At 44.0% G+C, this 19,960-nt stretch overlaps 1 long non-coding RNA gene and 6 other non-coding genes across 7 annotated transcripts; 3 read left to right on the top strand and 4 right to left on the bottom strand.

Annotated features, from left to right (window-relative positions):
- The first annotated feature begins 3,899 nt into the window (after positions 1–3,899).
- On the top strand, positions 3,900–9,388 carry LOC106098338 (uncharacterized). Its single transcript, XR_003216326.1, has 3 exons — positions 3,900–6,032; positions 7,820–7,907; positions 8,070–9,388. It is a non-coding gene; the product is annotated as an uncharacterized LOC106098338 (long non-coding RNA).
- A 3,090-nt stretch (positions 9,389–12,478) lies between these two features.
- trnag-gcc (transfer RNA glycine (anticodon GCC)) lies at positions 12,479–12,549 on the bottom strand. The gene has a single exon. It is a non-coding gene; the product is annotated as a tRNA-Gly (tRNA).
- Positions 12,550–12,671: 122 nt separating this feature from the next.
- trnae-cuc (transfer RNA glutamic acid (anticodon CUC)) lies at positions 12,672–12,743 on the top strand. The gene has a single exon. It is a non-coding gene; the product is annotated as a tRNA-Glu (tRNA).
- Positions 12,744–17,633: 4,890 nt separating this feature from the next.
- trnam-cau (transfer RNA methionine (anticodon CAU)) lies at positions 17,634–17,706 on the bottom strand. Its single transcript has one exon. It is a non-coding gene; the product is annotated as a tRNA-Met (tRNA).
- Positions 17,707–18,395: 689 nt separating this feature from the next.
- Positions 18,396–18,466, bottom strand: trnag-gcc (transfer RNA glycine (anticodon GCC)). Its single transcript has one exon. It is a non-coding gene; the product is annotated as a tRNA-Gly (tRNA).
- A 122-nt stretch (positions 18,467–18,588) lies between these two features.
- On the top strand, positions 18,589–18,660 carry trnae-cuc (transfer RNA glutamic acid (anticodon CUC)). The gene has a single exon. It is a non-coding gene; the product is annotated as a tRNA-Glu (tRNA).
- Positions 18,661–19,852: 1,192 nt separating this feature from the next.
- Positions 19,853–19,925, bottom strand: trnam-cau (transfer RNA methionine (anticodon CAU)). The gene has a single exon. It is a non-coding gene; the product is annotated as a tRNA-Met (tRNA).
- Positions 19,926–19,960: the final 35 nt, after the last annotated feature.

The following is a 19,960-nucleotide window of genomic DNA, read 5'->3' as shown; positions in this document are numbered from 1 at the left end:
TAATGTTTTGTATTTTGTTCTATTTAATCTGAACAAGCCCCTAAAAAAGGCAGTGATCACTGTGGGCCTCTCTTGGTTTACAGCCAGCCCATGTAGCAGTATATTAATGGCTACCTTATATTGCAGTTGTTCTCCTCACTGAAGTTTGGTCCGTTTACATCATCCCAACATGCGATTGCCTTTGTCCCTAACCTTCGGGAACCCTCACATTAACTTTTATTGAGTGGAAAAAGGTTAGCGTTCACCCTCCAGCTTCACTGTGTTTGTATTATGCTAGGGTGACCATATTTTGTTTTTCAAAAAAGAAGACACTTGGCTCAGTCATGAAGAGCTTTAATAATACAATAATACCACTTTGGGTGGCACCCGGGGGGGGGCAAAGCCATTGCGGGGGGGGGGATTAATACAAAAAAAAAAGAACGCTTAGACACTTCTAGCATAACGGACAGGTTTTCGACGGGGCTCCCACGCAAATGCAAAGCAGAGGATGAAGCATCGCCAAATACTATTACTTTCCTCTGCGTCGGGAGCACACGCTGGGGTGTCCAAATCATGGCCAAACAGTATCCCACATTCTTGATTTTTAGTTCACAAACACTTCTTATAATGACTAACTACTCCTAACATTTTGGAGATGTTAGCTCTTTATACAGTAAAGTTAAAGTGGGATACAAATAATATCAGGCTGATCCTGCCACGATTGGTTCCCCCTGTCCAAATCACCAACAAACAGTATCCCACAGTTGTTTATGTTTTTGAACCCATTTTGCACAGAGAGGCATTTTTTGACAAATGTATTGATAGCAATGTTGAATAATATTACACAGGAAAAAACAACTACACGTAAAATAATTACACTCTGACGCCTCTGTCTTTCTAAATGGAGGGACAGTAACTGCGTGTGTATATGTAAGTGTGTAAAACCTAAAGATAGTCAGATTAACAGTAACAGTATTTTGTCTCTATCCGCGATTGTAGAAATTCATCTCATGTAAACAGTAACGTGGCGCACAGTGTGAAAAAAGGCACATACCTTTGACATTGCGTGATGAACTCCGTATTCCTCGTCCACACGTAAACGCAAAAACGGAGTTTTCGAAAATCTCCAACCTGGCAGGAGTTTTAAAAAATCTCCGTTTTCGGGGATTTGAAACGCCGTTTACATGTGGACAAAAATTGTCATATAGGCTTTTACAAGTCAACGAGCGCAAAAAAAAATAACTTAAAAGCCTCTGGAATTAAATAATGGTACAGAAATAATGCCTCATCTGCATAAGAAAAATTACCAGTACCAGTAAAGCAGCAGTTCGGGGATGACTTCAAACACATGGGTCCTCTGTCGGATTATAGGAAAACCCGGACATTTTCATCAATCTCGAAAATCCCCCCGGACGCCCCGGACAGAACGTGAAAAGTGGATATGTCCGGGGAAAAGAGGACGGTTGGTCACCCTATATTATGCTAACCATAGCTGTGTAGCTAGCCGCCACACAGAACATCATTAAATATACCAGCTAGCCCAACTTCAGACAGTAACCCTACAAATGTCACTGCTGTTTAGTTTTCTGTCTTCATTTATGTCAGCAGTGATAGCAGAGCTGTACGTTTTAATTTTTGCTGTGGTGGTTAAGATGCCGGATTTTTGGCTTCACAACCCTCCTTCGTAGTTCACACTGTACGTCGAAGCTCGGTTTGCTCATCGTGGCGTTTTAGCCGACGAGCCGAAATGTGGTGGCCTTGCTGGATCCGCTGTCCACCCGCCATGTGATGACCCGCCTCCAGGATCCCCCCAGCCAAGGGAAATACACCGCTCTCAATACACCGCTGCTGCGGCGGTACTCCCTCTCTCACATAGAGTGGGCCGTGAAACTCCTATCTCTCTCGGGCATGGGTGATAGTACGGCTCTCAAGCTCATGGAGAGCATGCTGTCCTTGCTAGGAATGGATGACAGCGGGTTCCTCTTCACCCATGTCTTCCTCCAACAGTTGTCGGTGCGACGTGGTCTCGCCAACTCCCTGCTGCTGGCCATAAAAGATTACCGCCCTCTCGCAGAAGAAGCGGATCACATTGTCCTGGCTACAAGGAGCTTCGGCATCCAGGCGATAGTCCCCGGCTCACCAATCTCCCGCACCCCCACCGATTCTCCCAGGAGCCTCCGACTCATCAATGGTGGCTGGGATTGGGGCACCGCTTAAAAGGGCAGTTTTTATTATCAGCGTGGCAGCGCCATGGCGCCTTTGCAGCGTACCACCAGAGAGAGCCCAAGTACCACTAGTGGTACGCGTACCACCGTTTGAGAAAGACTGTCCTAGAACAAGATAAAAATAGCCCCCTTACTGTAACCCCCGGCAGCGATCTCGAACTCTTTTTTTTTCTCTCTCTCCATCTTTATTTCAAGAGGAGCAGTAACAACAAATATAATGCATGGAGGAGACAACAATGTAAAAAATAAACAGGTAAGATGCATCCCAAAATTAAAAGGGGGAAGAAAAAAAAGATACAGTGACATTAAATAATTAAACAAGGACATTAAACATATTACAAATATTTACAGCTTTTTTGTTGTGAGAGGAACAAATTGTATTCACATAGAGTTCAGTTTCTTTCTTAAAGGTGAAAAAGTGTGGTTTCTTGCTTGAGAACTTACATTAATGGATATGGTATTTGGCAAGGAGTAAAATCAGATTAATGAGGTAAAGAGCATTCGAGTCTTTCCTACTAAAGTCAGTATAACCAAATAACACATTTTGGTAAAAAAGCACAAAATTTGATAATATGTTCTTAGAGATAAAACTAGCGATATCTTTCCACAAAATCTTCGTAAAGGCACAAGACCAGAATAGGTGCAAGCAGGTCTCTGGGATGATCTTACAGAAGGACCAAAGAGTATCCATATCCCTCTTATATTTTTGAAGGAACCATTTAACAGGGTAGAATCTATGAATTAGCTTAAATGAAATTTCCTTCACTTTGTTGGTAAGGAGGAATTTTTGTGGCAAAGACCAAACTTTTTTCTGGTCAGTGTCCTTGACAAAATTAGACCAGAAAGAAATGGAAGGAGGAATAGAGAAAAGTGACTCTTGGAAAAGAGACCTAATCTTGGCATTCACACCTTTACAAGAGGAGAAACAAATCTGACCAAAAGGAATGTCTCTCAGGATAGGGCGGGACATGAACAGGTGTGGGGAGGCAGTGGTATTTCTAAACAACATGGACAGACCAGGCGGTATGACATCAAAAACAATACAAAACTCCTTTGGGGATACCGGGATGTTATATCTGGATAGGAACTCTGAGTAATTGTATAATAAGCCTGCGTTATTGAATAGTTGACTTACCAGAAGAATACCATTATTAAACCAGTTTTTAAAGAACAGCGACTTATTCTTGTATAGAATGTTACAGTTGTTCCAAATATAATATCTTTGTGGAGAAAAGTTACTGTGAAAAGATTTTGTTTATTATTCAAAAATGCTTTGCTTGTGTTTGTGTAAACTCTGAATGACGATTCACCCTGATAAACATGAAGCCTTGCCTATGCTTATCATATGCCTGTGAAGACAAGTTCCTGTGTAAAGAGGAACGGAAAGTTCCACTTAAGCAGATGTTTAGTATAGTATGAACAGAACGTTTTAGCAAGATATGCATTTGTCTGTTAAGCAATCTATATTCTTTAGCAAGATATGCATTTGCAATCTATATTCTGAGAACAGGCGGAGACTGCCTCCGCCCTGTTGAGTAACCTACGTGCCTATATAACCTGCAATAAAGAAGAGTACTGTGTGACTCTCTCTCGAGACGTTCACCCATGTACATGTGATTGATTATATTGTCTCACTGTGTCTCTGTTTTACTTTGGCAGCCTTCTATTTGGGAAATTTCCCCCGACAGTTACGTTTATAGATCAAGGACCATGCCAAAAGAGCTTGTTGATGAAAGTTTGAGAGTTTAATTGGGATTTTCTGAATATTGTAGTTGCAGAGAAGAATAAAGTCCAAGCCACCCAAATGTGAAAAGATATGATGAGAGATGAAGTTCCAGATGGAGTTAGGGTTTTTGAGATGTTTTTTAATCCAATTCATTTTGAAAGTATAATTCAGGGAGCTGAAATCTACAAAATTTAAGCCACCATTGTTATAATTGTTCATAACTATGGATTTGCGAATGTAGTGAATTTTGTTTTTCCACAGAAAATTAAATAACAATTTATCAACAGATTTGCATGTAGAGTTATCGACATGTAAAGATTGAGCAGCATAGGTCAGGTGAGACAAACCCTCAGCCTTGGTGAGCAGCATTCTACCCTTTAGGGACAAATCCTAATTTGCAACCAATTGTTGAGGACATTTGAGTTTTATTGATGATAAGGTTAAAGTTTAGAGCGTTCCTAGAATTCTTATCTTTGGTAATAAGGATTCCCAAATATGTTACACAACTTTTCACTGGGATCCCGGAAACACAGGACACAGTACACTTGTTCACTTGTAGCAGTTCACACTTACTGAGGTTAAGGGAGAGGCCAGATGCTCTGGAGAAAGTACCACAAGGAAGTTTAAATAGAACTATTACCATTAGTATAAAGGGTCTTGACACAATTACTAAAAAAGGTACCAGTGATAAAATAAACTTGTGTTCTACAGAGTCAAATGCTTTGTAGAAGTCCAAAAAAGCATGATGCTTTCATCTTTAACAAGCTCAGAGTAGTCTAAGATATCTAAGATCAGTCTTATATTATTAGAGATATGTCGATTTGGCATAAACCCTGACTACCACTCATCAATAAGAGGGTCTAGTACTAATTTCAGTCTTTTGGCTAGTAAGAGTGCTAAGATTTTATAATCATTATTTAATAGAGATATTGGTCGCCAGTTGTCCAGTAAGAGTGGGTCTTTCCTGGGTTTAGGGATGAGCGTAATCAAACTTTGGCATAATATCGGGGGGAGTGAGCCTTTATTTATACTTTTCATGTAAACTTTTAGGAAGGGGGTCAAGATATCGGAATTTTTTTTTTTTTTTTATAAAATTCTGTCGTTAAACCATCAGGACCTGGGGATTTATTCGATTTAGCTGACTTACTGCATCTGAAACTTCTTTTAAAGAGACTGGTCTGTCACAGAAATCACTGTCCTCTTTGGACAGCTGGTTCACATTAGGGATGGAGTCAAAGAACTGAGAAACCGACTTCTGACAAAATTTGGAAGTGTAGAGATTACTGTAAAACTTTGCGCAGAAGTTGGCGTAGAATTTTCTTTGGCTCATCAGTGATTGTGTCACGGTCCTGGGTCGGTGACCCAGTGCTTTGAGTTTCTTGTGTCTCAGGGTTTTCGTATTATGATCTTAGTTCTCTTTGTTGCCCCAGTGTCTTAGTTTGGGTTTCTTGTATTCTGTTTAGTTTTCTGAGTATTTAGTAGCTGCCCTCTGTCTCCTTTTTGTCGGTCTCTGTGTTTCTTAGTTGCTCTGTTTCCCCGGTCAAGTCCATGTCCGTGTTACATTTCCTGTTTTACTTTGAAGGTCTGTGTCCTACGTGAATGTATTGAGTTTCGCTTCCCTTGGGTCTCGTTATGTCTGATTTCTCCCAGCTGTGCTCCCCTTCTGTGTCTCATTCCCCTCGTTATTTCCCAGTGTATTTAAGCCCTGTGTTTCTCTGTGTCAGTGTTGTGATCTCCCTCATGCTGTGTGGTTCTTCCCGGTTTAGGTTTTGTAGAGTTTTCTGTTCAGCAATAAAAGCTGCCGTTTTGAGTTCAGTCCTGTTTCTAGTGAGTTTGCGTTTGGGTCCAATTCCTGCCTGCACACAGCCGGATCATGACCGATTGAGCCATCAATTTTTAAATACTGAATTGAATTGTTTCATGACTTCTGCCTTTCTAACCTAAAAAAGTAAGCAGAACTTTGCTCGCCTTCTTCAAGCCATCGCCTGTGCGACCTGACAAAGGCTCCCTCAGCTCTTCACTTGTAAATCTCATCAAGCCTATGCTGCTGCACAACAAGCTCTGCTTTTTCAGACTCATTGAGAGTGTCTGGAAGTTTTGAGGTCAGTAGGGAGATCTTGCTTATTACTTCATGCTCTTCTTCTTTTTTTTATTTTGGCTAAATCACTACAGTACTTAGAAATGTTGCAATTTCATATTTTAACAGTTCCCAGTTAAGACCAAAGGTATTTTCGTTTATTGCTTTGTTCCAATACTTTCTGATCATGCTTTCAATCTCTGAATATACAGTAGAGTGTTTAAGGATACTGCTGTTAAGTTTCTTACGAGATAGGGGAGAAGATACTACAGGAATAAAAATGCGAATAGATTTGTGATCGGATAGAGCTGATGGTAAGATGTCTGCAGCTGCATTACTCAGATCTTTAGAGATGAGCCAATAGTCAATTCGAGACTGGCTTGATAATGATTTGTTACACCATGTGTATTCATTCTGACATGGGTGCGTGTCCCTCCGAGTATCAGTTAAATAAAATATGCTCATAAACAATTTTACATATAAACTTTCAGGAGGCCACCTGTCAAGACAGTTATTTAGTACAGCGTTAAAGTCCATGCCACAAATAATGTGAGAATTAGGGAGTTTAGCTAACCAGTGAAACATGAGTTCTTCTAACCTGCCAATAAGTGCATTATTTTCAGTATGGGAATTGAAACCATAGACATTTACAATTATGAAAGTCAGAGTAGCAATCTCAAGCGCTAACGACCATCATTGTCACAATCGGAAAACAGGATTTTTCCATTAAAACAATTTTTAAGAATGCAAACGCCTGCTGAGCATTCTGAACCACGAGACATCCATAACTCGGAGCCCCACTGTGACCTCCAGAGGATAACATCTTGTGGAGTAGAATGGGATTCTTCTATAAAACAGAAATTGGTACCATACTGTTTAAAGTATAGAAATATGGCATTTTGTTTTGTGTGGTCTCTTAAACCTCTCACATTAAGGGAAATAAAAGAAAGGGACATAAGGGCAAATAAAATAAATAAACAAAAAACTAAGTAAGTAAGGGGATAGCCTAAAGGCTGAAGAGCTGTCAAAGAGAAAACTTACGGGCCTTGGTACCCTGTGAACCATGGGAGGGGGGACCGCAAACCTAACTTCACTTAACTTTAGGAACTTTAACATGGGATGGAATAAAGTACAGTTCTGAGAACAGATGGGCACAGAACAGTGTATTAAAATGAAAATAATTTTCTCTAAATTTTACCAGTAAGAGGTAAAAAGGGTCAAAAAGAGAGTCAGAATAAAATAGTTCTGAAGGTAGTATGCATATTAAGGTGCATCTGGAGTGCATAAGAGGAACATAAATGGTGAGGTAAACCTAGTTTTAAGCAAATCAAGCAGAGTTATAGGGAGTGCACAAAATTAGACAGAATAAGCACACCAAAAAGTGCCACAGCATACTGTGCCCTATAAGATTGAGTAACAGTCAGTATGGTTTATGATGGGAATACTTCGATTCCATTCACAAAGGCTCGGCCACCAATGAAGTACGCTGGTTTATTTTCTTTCTGTGCTTTTTCTACAGCAGGCCACAGTATCTTTCTTCTCTCTGTCTTCAGTAGATAAATCCTCTGCGAGCCTCAAGTTGTTATTTTTCAAGAAGGATGAGCTTTTAGCTGAGTGCCAGACAGCATCGCGGTAAATCTGGGAGGTGAACTGCAGAATGATGCCTCTGGGATGGGTGTTATTCGTTTTCTTTGGACCAAGGCAATGCACTGTGTCCACAACGTCCGGTAGTTTGTCCTTGGCCTCTTGTAGGACAGCTTGGCAGATGTGAATTGCTTCCTTTCTTATGTCCTCCTTTTCTTTTTCCTCCAGGCCATAAAGCTTAAGATTCCAGCGATGCGAGTAACTCTCCAGGCAGGAAAGCCGTTTCTCTTGTGTGCCACGGGTTTCTTGAAATTTGGTAAGCTGCGCCTTAAGGTGGTCAACTCTGACCCTCACGGCTTTAATATCAACACAGATAAATTCAAGGGTCTGTTTGATATCTTCGATCTGCTTTGCATTTTCTTTAATGGCATCTTTCACCTCAACGATCACTGCAGTTTTTGCTGACCATCTTTTCTAGGGCATCCGACCTGTTGTTGATCAGTGAGGATTGCTGTGGATTCCACGTCAGCAATCCTTCTCTGTTTGACCGCTGGAGATTTAGATGGTGTAGCGGGAAGGGGTGGAAAATCCTCATCCATTTCAGATACCAGCACTAGGATCCGAGCCGAGGTAGTCGTGCATGTTTTCGGCAAGATTCCTAGTTTCGGAATGTTCGTCGTGCACTGCAGCAGCCTGGATGCTAATGGAGTTATCATTAGCCACTGACTTGCGTGCTTCTGCCTTTCTTTTCTCAGAACTTTTCATAATGACTCGGTGATGGGAACCAACCAAGGAGGGGGGAACACAGATATCGATGAATAAAACAGTAATTAGGTATTTAATAATAATTTAGTAATTAGGCTTTGAGCTGACCAATGAGCCGAATTTACAGCCTTTTGATGAGTGAAGCGCCCAGAGTTTTTGAAATCAACCAAGACAACTTTGCAGACTCTCCAGAAATACACAAGCCCTTAACTGCCCTGCAACCCCGTGTTTCTGGTCCCATCACCACATTCAGGCGTTTTTCCACTTAAAACATCACTTTTTGAGAGATATTTTTTTTGATAAATTGCCAAAGAGTCATTTTTACCCCCCAGTACAGTAGACTCTGCATTTGGATCTGAGGAGAGCAGCGGACACAAGTGATTGTGAAGAAGTCACTGACATTTGGTGGCAGGCCTTAGATAATTGTGAGTTATTGTGTCTGATGGTGAAAAACACAAAGTTTTGGAAGAGGCATACAGGCACTGTGGAAAAAGCAAAGGTGTGTACATTCTGTAAAAATGTTTTTGTAAACACTTTTCTGCTTATATTATGCTTTGAAAATGTGATACATATGTGATAATCAAAGAACATGATTTTTTTTTTTTAAAACCTTTATTCTTACGCTTTGAAAGTATGTCAGATTATCCTAAACACTTATTTGTATGTATGTTACACTGTGTAATTTTTTTTATAGAAACCTTGTTCATTGTATGACTGTGTAATTATCTATCTTTGATAAATAAAATATTTAATCTTGTATTTGTGTACTTTGTGGTTATTGAATAAAAAAAATTGTGACACATTGCACTGATAAACACAGATGACTAAAAGAAATGTTTGATGGTAAAACGGAAACAAGTGTTGTGCTGCTAACTTTGAGGTTCTAAGTCACCAACGTTTAGATAAGAAAATGCATAGAGGAAACTTGCAGCCCTGAGTCCATATGTAAAACATGGAAACTTCATAGGAGTGATACTTGTTCTTACATAGGTGCACTTATTCTTTGTTATGGCACTTTACTGTTCCAATCAAACAACAAGATCTCATTCTAAAGTACTTGTGTTTTTTTGTTTTTTTTTTTGGCCATCCTGTCATCTCATTTGCCATATTCTCTTAATCCGGCACTGTTTAAGTGATGGCATGCCACATTTGGCCCGATTGTGGTTTGGTTTATGTGGCCCAGGCTCATAGAAAACAGGTCTGGCCTGGATCCGGCATCAAGCTGGCACTTCTGACTGACTGGTGTCATGGCAGGGTGTATGTCAACTAGATGTGGGTCAGGTCTGGCAATGATGGCACTATTTATTTTCCTATTTTAGTTAGAAGACCCAAATGCCATGTTGCAATAGAGTAGGAGTAGGGTAAAGGGTAAAACCCGCAAAGGACTGTAGGTACAAGTGGCTAGCTAGAATGGCAAGACGCGGTTGTATTATTAACTGCCATAGCCGGTCGCATGATTTGAATTGAATTCATTGCGCTATGCTGCTTTGTTTACTGTGGCTTTGCAGGCTAATGTTTGTTGTGTTTTGTAGGCACTCCAGCCTGCAAAATGCTGGAATGCGATCCAGACTGGGCACCCTCTATCAGCCTGGGTCATATCGAGTTTAAAGCTGCAACCACAGCGAGATTTGATCGGTTAAGAGGGAGACCCAGATCAAAACAGCCACGAAAAGTCCCGCATTCCTTTTCATTCCATTTCTCATTATTTTAATATCCTATGATATGAAGGGCATATAACATCTGTAATTTGATATATTTTGTCATATTTTCACAGAACGTTATTCCACGGTTTTCTAATGTGTATTTATGAAGACAATTTGTGTGACTGGTAAACTTACCTTTGTACGGACGACAGTCTTATGTTCTACTCTGAACACCTCAAGGTCCTGTACCCATGCGTCAGTAAACTGAACCTGGGCTTGTCACAGGGATCTGAAGTTACTAAACACTTAATGAGTGTATGCACTCAAACTTAGAACCATATAATTATAAGTATGGGCGTAATGAAAGTTGGGCAGCGCGCTAACATCTTTAGTCCACTCTGTATGCTCGTATGGGTCTAACCCTTTCACTGCTTTGATTTTTTCCTCGTACCTTTTTTTTGCCTCTTTGTCAAGTCTGTCTTTGTACGGACCTGCCATGTTCTCCTTCGTTTTGTACATAACTGTTTTTGGGGCAAATAAAATGCAAGTAGGGATTAAAACCGCAGAATGAATGGTTACTGGTGCTGGAAATCCTAGCGCTTGATGCAGTGTTTTGATTTTCCTGCCACTCGTACCTACAATGCAACACACGAAAGTCACATGGTCTGTCGATCTCTATACTATACTGCTATGATAACCAACGTTTCGCATGCAGGTTTCTACAGGTTTGTGAGTTTACACTTTATCCACAACCTAGTGAGGGTTTACTCACGTTTAGCACTGGGTGGCTGTACCTTAGGCGGTAGAGCAGGTCACCTACTCACCAGAAGGTTAGTGGTTTGATCCCTGGCTCCTCCGGTCTGCATGTCAAGAGTGTGAATGTGTATGAATGTAGTTAGCAAGCACTCAGTTTAGAGAAAGTGTGTGTGAAGGTAGCATGTTGTATAGAGCACTTTGAGTAATCCGGGAGAGTAGAAAAGCGCTATACAAGAATCAGTCCATTCACTGTCTGAACAGAGTTTTGTCAAGTTACTTTTGCACTATTATGTTCTGGCACATGTTGTTATTACACGGCTTGATTAAGGTACACACTAGGCTGACATCTGGGGCCAGAGCTGAAACTGTTCTGGGCCAGCACAGAGCCAGCAGTTTGTCTGCAACTGGCCCATGGCCCACACAACTTACATATGGGCCACATACCACAAAGAATGACGGCCCTTTGGTGGCCCATATCAGGTTTGCCAGAGGTAATCCACACATGGGCCAGCACAGGACCACCTGTGTGTCTGCAACTGGCCTTGTGCTAGCCCATGTGAGGGCCATCTCTGGCAAACCAGATCTGGGCCACCAAAGGGCCGTCATTCTTTGGGGTATGTGGCCCATATGTAAGTTGTGTGGGCCATGGGCCAGTTGCAGACAAACTGCTGGCCCTGTGCTGGCCCAGAACAGTTTCAGCTCTGGCCCCAGATGTCAGCCTAGTGTGTACCTTAATCAAGCCATGTAATAACAACATGTGCCAGAACATAATAGTGCGTCTTTGCGGTATGTGGGCTATGTGTAAGCACATTGTGTGGGCAAGATCTGGGCCATACCAATTTTGCTATGTGGGATATCTTAGAGCTATTTCCAGGGGCAAGAATGTTGATGTTAGATTCTGTTTTAAATCAGGTTGTGATCTTAAAGTCACAGGACTGATTTTAGAGTAATGTGCAACAGTTGTCATGCCATTTAAATTTCCAAACTGCCCTTTTCTCCAGTCAGGGTTATGGTGAAATTTAAGTTGTTCTTTTGTGTGATTGCACAGTGCCCACCACAGGACCCCTTCGTAAGCTGTTGCTTACCGCTGAGCCAACAACCCTTGCACGTCTACCAATTGTCCCACCGAATTCGCGCCACTCTCCAAAGTCTCCTCTCAAGATCCTAAAAACGGATGGACCCATTCTGTCACATACCGCGCAAACGCAGTGCTGAGTCTTGTCCTGTTGAGGTGGCTCTCCTAGGGTAGGGCCATGCAGTTGTTTGGGTAAAGCTTTCTAACGGTCCGACCCTGCCTGCTGTCACGCCTTGGTTCCTGTGACGGTAAAGACCTGCGTTTCACACCTGGGCTTAAGTGATGACTAATATGAATAACAGTGGGTCAACAACCCTCAAGTGGACAACCCCAGCAGGGATTAAATACCTGACAGGCTCCATCAATCGCTGCAGGCCTGAAGAAGCCTCTTGGATGAGGATTGAAAAGTCTTCACGCACCACAAAAGGAATCCAGTCACCTTCCTTCTTTGCAGGACCTCAAGACTACCGTGACCGAGAACCTACACAGACATCTGATCTCGTTAACCCACCTCTAAACTCTGGGACGCTGCTAGCTGCACCCACAAGCAAGAGCCCGTCATGTGATCTTGCGGAAATCTTGACGCCGTCTGGCAGCGACCGAGAAACAAACTTAATGCCTCTCAAGGCCCCACGCATAAAGGAAGTGTGCATTGGCCGGGAATCGAACCCGGGCCTCCCGCGTGGCAGGCAAGAATTCTACCACTGAACCACCAATGCTCACGTGTGTGCCATTTTTCCCACCGAATTCGCGCCATTGCCCAAACGCTCCTCTCGAGGCCCAACGGTAAATGTGGCCCAATACAGCCAGGAATCACTCATCAAGGCAACTCTGTCGCAGCTCCCTGGTGGTCTAGTGGTCAGGATTCGGCGCTCTCACCGCCGCGGCCCGGGTTCGATTCCCGGTCAGGGAACCTGTGTTTTTGACCCAGCTCCGGCTTACCCGAATGGGACAAGCGGTAGACAACGGATGGGCTGCCTTTGCCACGCACTGTGTATCAAGCGAGGCTCAAGGCCCATCTCCCCAAAAAATGGACCGTTCTTAGAAGCCGTCAACAAATGAAGCAGAGTTGCCACTTCTTCAAGCCCAGGATGGGTTGCCGTCTTGCAGGTGAAGTGTGTGACAGGAGATCCTAAATTGGGTGGCCGAACTGCACACCAAAACATGCCTCGCGTGAGGATAGAGCTCACCACCTTCAGTTTTCAAGACTTACGCATGGCAGGCGAGAATTCTACCGCTGAGCCAACAACCCTTGCACGTCTACCAATTGTCCCACCGAATTCGCGCCACTCTCCAAAGTCTCCTCTCAAGATCCTTACAATGGATGGACAAACTCTGTCACGTACCGTGCATCAAAGCAGATCGCTGTGACTCTTGCGTGAGGCTAACGGTGTGTTCACACCGAACGCGATAGACGCGAGCGAAAACGCCCCAAACGCCCCTAATTTGACGCGTGCACATTCGCACCTCGACGCGTGTCCAAGAAAAATCCATCGCGCGTCAAAATTGCATGTTTTGACGCGCGTGAACCGGAAATGTGGGAGGGATGTGGGAGGAAGTTGTGTCAGACCGGTATCTTTGCTAGATGGCAGCTGTCGAGCTAGCGTTTCTATTTACTGTGGAGAGCAGAGCAGCGGCGTTAAGGACGTCCTCGCCGTACCTGGGTCCATCAGGTCCTCCAGAGGCGTGAGCAGTTTGGTGAGTTTCACCACTTGCTCCAGGAGCTGCGCCTGGATGACGGCCGATTTCAGCGATACCACAGTCTTTCCCTCGCCCAGTTTGAGGACCTGCTGTCCCGCGTTGGTCCAAGCATCGCCCGCCTAGACACCAACTATAGGCGCTCAATCCCACCTACAGAGCGCCTGTCCATCTGCCTGCGGTTAGTAAAAGTGTTTAATACGGTAGTCCTTTATTGATACCTGTGCTAATATGCTAAACTATCGTTTATACACTGCTAACATGGATGTGCTATGCTATCAATGAATGCCGTCGGTGTTTACTGATAGCAAACTGTGGTATGGAGACGACTGTTTATAATATTTCTAGTGATACTTGAAAGGTCTCATCAAGTCCCGATTTAATTCAATTTATGCTGTTATCAGTGTTTGCAATGATAGCATGGCTGTGGTGTCTATCAGTGTATGCTCTCGGTGTTTGCTGATATCAAACTGGTACAAGAACCACTGTGGGTTAATCTTTGTAGTGATACTCACTCCTTCTTATTTAGACCTGGTTTAATTCTGGTATAGATGAATATTTGTATGTAATCCTCGCAGCTGTCAGACTCTATAACAGGGGTCACCAGCCTTTCTTTAAACTGAGAGTTAGATAAAACTGTGAACAGTTTGGTTCATCTTTAGTTATATGGTTCTATCTTGATAAGCTGTCTTATCACAGATTAATTTTTCAAAAATATTAATGATTTAAGCAAGGAAAGGGCTAAATGTCAACATACAACTCTTTATTTCTATTAATGTCTTACTTCATTCCTGCCTTATTTACATGTTTAGGAATTATGAGTGATTGGCTCACTGTAGTGGTAAAAGTTGTTACCAATCAAATTATGATATGTTAAAGTTAAAACAAAACACTGACTGTTTTATATTATATCTAATATATATTATGTAATTATCCTTATTATTGGAAAATGTTTTATGTAAGATTTATGTTTTGTAATTTAAATCTGACATTACAAAAGTATTTTGGAATTTGAATAATGTATTTGTAACTGCAGTACACATAATACTAATTTTGAACAATTTTGTCCAGGTTCCTTGCCACCGGGGACTCCTTCAGGACCATCGTGTACAGTTTCAGAGTAGATGTGTCCACAGTGTGCCAGATCACCCCCAGGTAGCGACGGCCATCTGGGACTGTCTAGTGGACGACTTCATGGCTGTGCCTTCACCTGGAGACTGGCGGTCCATCACAGAGGGATTCCAGGAGCGCTGGAACTTCCCTCTCTGCTGTGGAGCTCTGGATGGGGAGCACGTCCAGACAAAGGCCCCCCCATATATCATATAGGAGACACACACATTGATATACACTAAATATTTATTCCATTTCTTTTTTTGTGGTGCCCAAATTTATGCACCTGCTTGATTTTGTTTAAACAATTATTGCACACTTTTTGTAAATCCAGTAAACTTCTTTTCACTTCTCAAATATCACTGTGTGTGTCTCCTGTATGATATATTTAACTGACATTTTTATTGTAACAACCAACGATTTATACAGGAAAATAATGGCTATTAACAAGGTTGCCCAAACCTTTGCATCCCACTGTATTAGTATATTTTGTCATTAGTATAATATGAAATAAATTCTACATGTGTCAAGTCGTGTGCCAACATTTGCTGTGTAGTAGAACTGAGACATTAGTCATTATAAAAATTTATTTGAAATAATATTAAAATTCTCACAGAGAAAAACATTAAACATAAATATATAAAATATAACTATTTACAGAGAGACAGGAATAAAAAGGACCCAGCTGCTCTCCAGAGCAGGAACGAGGCTGAGGAGGAAATGCTCCATTGGAGACTGGCGTGGCCTCTTCAGGGACTCCAGGATGGCCAGCTCCACCGCCGATGGACCGTCCTGGGACCCGTCCCTCATCTGCCTCAGAGCGGTCCTCCTCTGTGGGCCTGTAAAACACAGCACAAAACACAAAGAAATGAGAAGGCTGCTACTAGATTTTAATTTCAACATTGAAAAGAAAAAAAAAAACAGGATATAATGAGATTAGTTGTAGATATTTAGTAAAGGTGATCACAAGGGAATCCCACACCGAGTAAAAAGCTATCAGTGCTTGCTGTACATACCTGTGGGTGCAGCAGCAGGAGCTCAGGGACTGGGGAGCCAGGAGAAGCAACAGGGTATGCTCTGCAGCAGAATCAGTTGGTTCTATCAAGACAATATTAAATGTTAACAGGTTGAATACAATAATCATAGAGAAAGTATATACAGTGGTCCCTGTTTTATTGCAGCAGGGGTTCTCAGAATAACTAGGCCCTCGCCACGCACTTTATACACTTTTTTCCCCACACACATGAACATTAGTCACAGTTCTCACAAGTTGATTCTCAAAGTGCAAACCTTTGAAGATTGCAAAACGTAAAAGTATTTTTATGCCGTGTTTTGTCTTCATCTGCCTGCCACTTTCGTGCGCCTTTTTCCCTCGCGGTGCAGGTGTCTATTTCCGAATGAGGGTCATAGTTGTGGGTGTTTTTGTGCTGTTTTTTCTATTGGACGTGATGGTTATCAAAACCAAACATGATCAATTTGGCAAGCGCAGGAGACACGACACAGAGGAGATTTGTCAATCAGGCTGCAGAATGCAAAGCTGTACGGTGCAATGAAAAATCAGCGAAAAAGCGAGGCAGTGACGGATGAGCGGGACCACTGTGTGCTGTTTATTAATAAACCATATTCCTATATGACAACATGCATAAAAGCAGAACGGTATTTGTACATCAGTGGGGAAAATAGCGGGACAGTAGGCGGGCTTGCTAGCTCTAGCGCGGCTTCATCGGGTCAGTCTGAAATTAAAAAGAAGAACAAATGAACTTACCAGGTTGCCCGATCTCCTCACTTCTGTGCCTCCAAGCTCGGTCCTTTTTATTCCTGTCTCGGTAAAAGTAGCAGCTAGCATCGTATAGTTCTGGACGATTAGCCACTGCGCTGATGAGCTTTTCCTCCATACTGAATGAAGAATGAAGGGCTTTGGCTGGATCTGCCCTTTGACCTAGGTCAGAGCCACGTCACCAGGCTCCGGATTGGTTGTCGCGGCGCGATTTGACGCTGGAGTTCAATTTTTCCAACTCGAGCGGTGAACGCGAAACGCGCGTATGCACAAAATGCAACACAAAAACTGACGCGCGTGGTTTTTTTTCGCAAGTCAAACGCGCCAGACGCGGCACACTGACGCGCGTTTCACGCGTTTTGGCGTTTTCGAGACACAAATCTGCTTCCGAATTTTCGCCGGACGCGTAATCGCGTGTCATCGCGCTCTTTCCATTGACTTTACATGTAAACCTGACTCTCTGGCCGCCTCTATCGCGTTCGGTGTGAACACACCGTAAGAGTCACTACCTTCTGATTTCGAGATTCACGGGTGGCAGGCGACAGTTCTACTGCTGAGCCACCAACCCTTACACGTCTTCCGATTGTCCCGCCGAATTCGCGGCACTCTCCAAAGTCTCCTCTCAACAACATCTTGACTTAATGCAGATACGATGTCCAACCCAAGTTTGGTTTGCGCAGACTTCTTGTTCCAACTTACCAGTCAGGCAAGAATGACTTCAAATGATCTCTCTCAATGGACCGTGTTGGCAAAGGAACTCCAGGCGACCTCCAGAGACTCAGCTCGGGAGCTGCTGATAACCAATTATCAGCCCTTGCTCATCCGCTTCCAATGCATAGACATTCCTAACCCTACCTACCTACCTGGACAAAGTGTCCAAGAAGAAATGACAGGTAGGAGTCATTTGGGAGCCAACGTGTGGTGCCCCGCAATTTGGACCTGAGAAAAGAAAGAGGAATTGTGGTGAAAGTTGGATGAAGTGGTTCCAGAGGGCCGGCACGCATCCATAGGGGAGGATCGCCTGCCACGCGCGAGTCTTGAAATCAAAAAGATGGGAAGGCTTTCCACCGGCAGAATGATTTGGATTGATCCATGTTCTAGATGTTGCATCAAAGGAGGCTGAAAATCCACTACAAACGGATGGTTCTTAGGCTCCAGCGTCCTCGAAATGGGTAGAAGCAGTAGAAAATGGATGGACCAACTCTGTACCAAAACACGTGCCTCGTGTGAGGCTCGAACTCACGACCTTCAGATTATGAGACTGACGCGCTGCCTACTGCGCCAACGAGGCTGAGAGTCACGCAGAAAATGGACGATTCCTCGAAGCCGCGCAGAAAAGAAATTCACCTTGGACAAACAAAGGCGAGTCCCAGGTATTTAAGCCCTGAACGGGTCTTGGAGGTGAAGAGTGCCACAGGAGATCCTAAAACGGATGGACCCATTCTGTCACATACCGCGCAAACGCAGTGCTGAGTCTTGTCCTGTTGAGGTGGCTCTCCTAGGGTAGGGCCATGCAGTTGTTGGGTAAAGCTTTCTAACGGTCCGACCCTGCCTGCTGTCACGCCTTGGTTCCTGTGACGGTAAAGACCTGCGTTTCACACCTGGGCTTAAGTGATGACTAATATGAATAACAGTGGGTGAACAACCCTCAAGTGGACAACCCCAGCAGGGATTAAATACCTGACAGGCTCCATCAATCGCTGCAGGCCTGAAGAAGCCTCTTGGATGAGGATTGAAAAGTCTTCACGTGCCACAAAAGGAATCCAGTCACCTTCCTTCTTTGCAGGACCTCAAGACTACCGTGACCGAGAACCTACACAGACATCTGATGTCGTTAACCCACCTCTAAACTCTGGGACGCTGCTAGCTGCACCCACAAGCAAGAGCCCGTCATGTGATCTTGCGGAAATCTTGACGCCGTCTGGCAGCGACCGAGAAACAAACTTAATGCCTCTCAAGGCCCCACGCATAAAGGAAGTGTGCATTGGCCAGGAATCGAACCCGGGCCTCCCGCGTGGCAGGCGAGAATTCTACCACTGAACCACCAATGCTCACATGTGTGCCATTTTTCCCACCGAATTCGCGCCATTGCCCAAACGCTCCTCTCGAGGCCCAACGGTAAATGTGGCCCAATACAGCCAGGAATCACTCATCAAGGCAACTCTGTCGCAGCTCCCTGGTGGTCTAGTGGTCAGGATTCGGCGCTCTCACCGCCGCGGCCCGGGTTCGATTCCCGGTCAGGGAAACTGTGTTTTTGACCCAGCTCCGGCTTACCCGAATGGGACAAGCGGTAGACAACGGATGGGCTACCTTTGCCACGTACTGTGTATCAAGCGAGGCTCAAGGCCCATCTCCCCAAAAAATGGACCGTTCTTGGAAGCCGTCAACAAATGAAGCAGAGTTGCCACTTCTTCAAGCCCAGGATGGGTTGCCGTCTTGCAGGTGAAGTGTGTGACAGGAGATCCTAAATTGGGTGGCCGAACTGCACACCAAACATGCCTCGCGTGAGGATAGAGCTCACCACCTTCAGTTTTCGAGACTTACGCATGGCAGGCGAGAATTCTACCGCTGAGCCAACAACCCTTGCACGTCTACCAATTGTCCCACCGAATTCGCGCCACTCTCCAAAGTCTCCTCTCAAGATCCTTACAATGGATGGACAAACTCTGTCACGTACCGTGCATCAAAGCAGATCGCTGTGACTCTTGCGTGAGGCTAAGAGTCACTACCTTCTGATTTCGAGATTCACGGGTGGCAGGCGACAGTTCTACTGCTGAGCCACCAACCCTTACACATCTTCCGATTGTCCCGCCGAATTCGCGGCACTCTCCAAAGTCTCCTCTCAACAACATCTTGACTTAATGCAGATACGATGTCCAACCCAAGTTTGGTTTGCGCAGACTTCTTGTTCCAACTTACCAGTCAGGCAAGAATGACTTCAAATGATCTCTCTCAATGGACCGTGTTGGCAAAGGAACTCCAGGCGACCTCCAGAGACTCAGCTCGGGAGCTGCTGATAACCAATTATCAGCCCTTGCTCATCCGCTTCCAATGCAAAGACATTCCTAACCCTACCTACCTACCTGGACAAAGTGTCCAAGAAGAAATGACAGGTAGGAGTCATTTGGGAGCCAACGTGTGGTGCCCCGCAATTTGGACCTGAGAAAAGAAAGAGGAATTGTGGTGAAAGTTGGATGAAGTGGTTCCAGAGGGCCGGCACGCATCCATAGGGAGGATCGCCTGCCACGCGCGAGTCTTGATATCAAAAAGATGGGAAGGCTTTCCACCGGCAGAATGATTTGAATTGATCCATGTTCTAGATGTTGCATCAAAGGAGGCTGAAAATCCACTACAAACGGATGGTTCTTAGGCTCCAGCGTCCTCGAAATGGGTAGAAGCAGTAGAAAATGGATGGACCAACTCTGTACCAAAACACGTGCCTCGTGTGAGGCTCGAACTCACGACCTTCAGATTATGAGACTGACGCGCTGCCTACTGCGCCAACGAGGCTGAGAGTCACCCAGAAACTGGACGATTCCTCGAAG

The sequence above is a fragment of the Oreochromis niloticus genome, linkage group LG23 (assembly GCF_001858045.2).
Source record: "Oreochromis niloticus isolate F11D_XX linkage group LG23, O_niloticus_UMD_NMBU, whole genome shotgun sequence".
In the NCBI taxonomy this organism is placed as follows: Eukaryota; Metazoa; Chordata; class Actinopteri; order Cichliformes; family Cichlidae; genus Oreochromis; species Oreochromis niloticus.
Note: the sequence above shows the minus strand (reverse complement) of the source record. Positions and strands in the feature narration are given on the sequence as shown.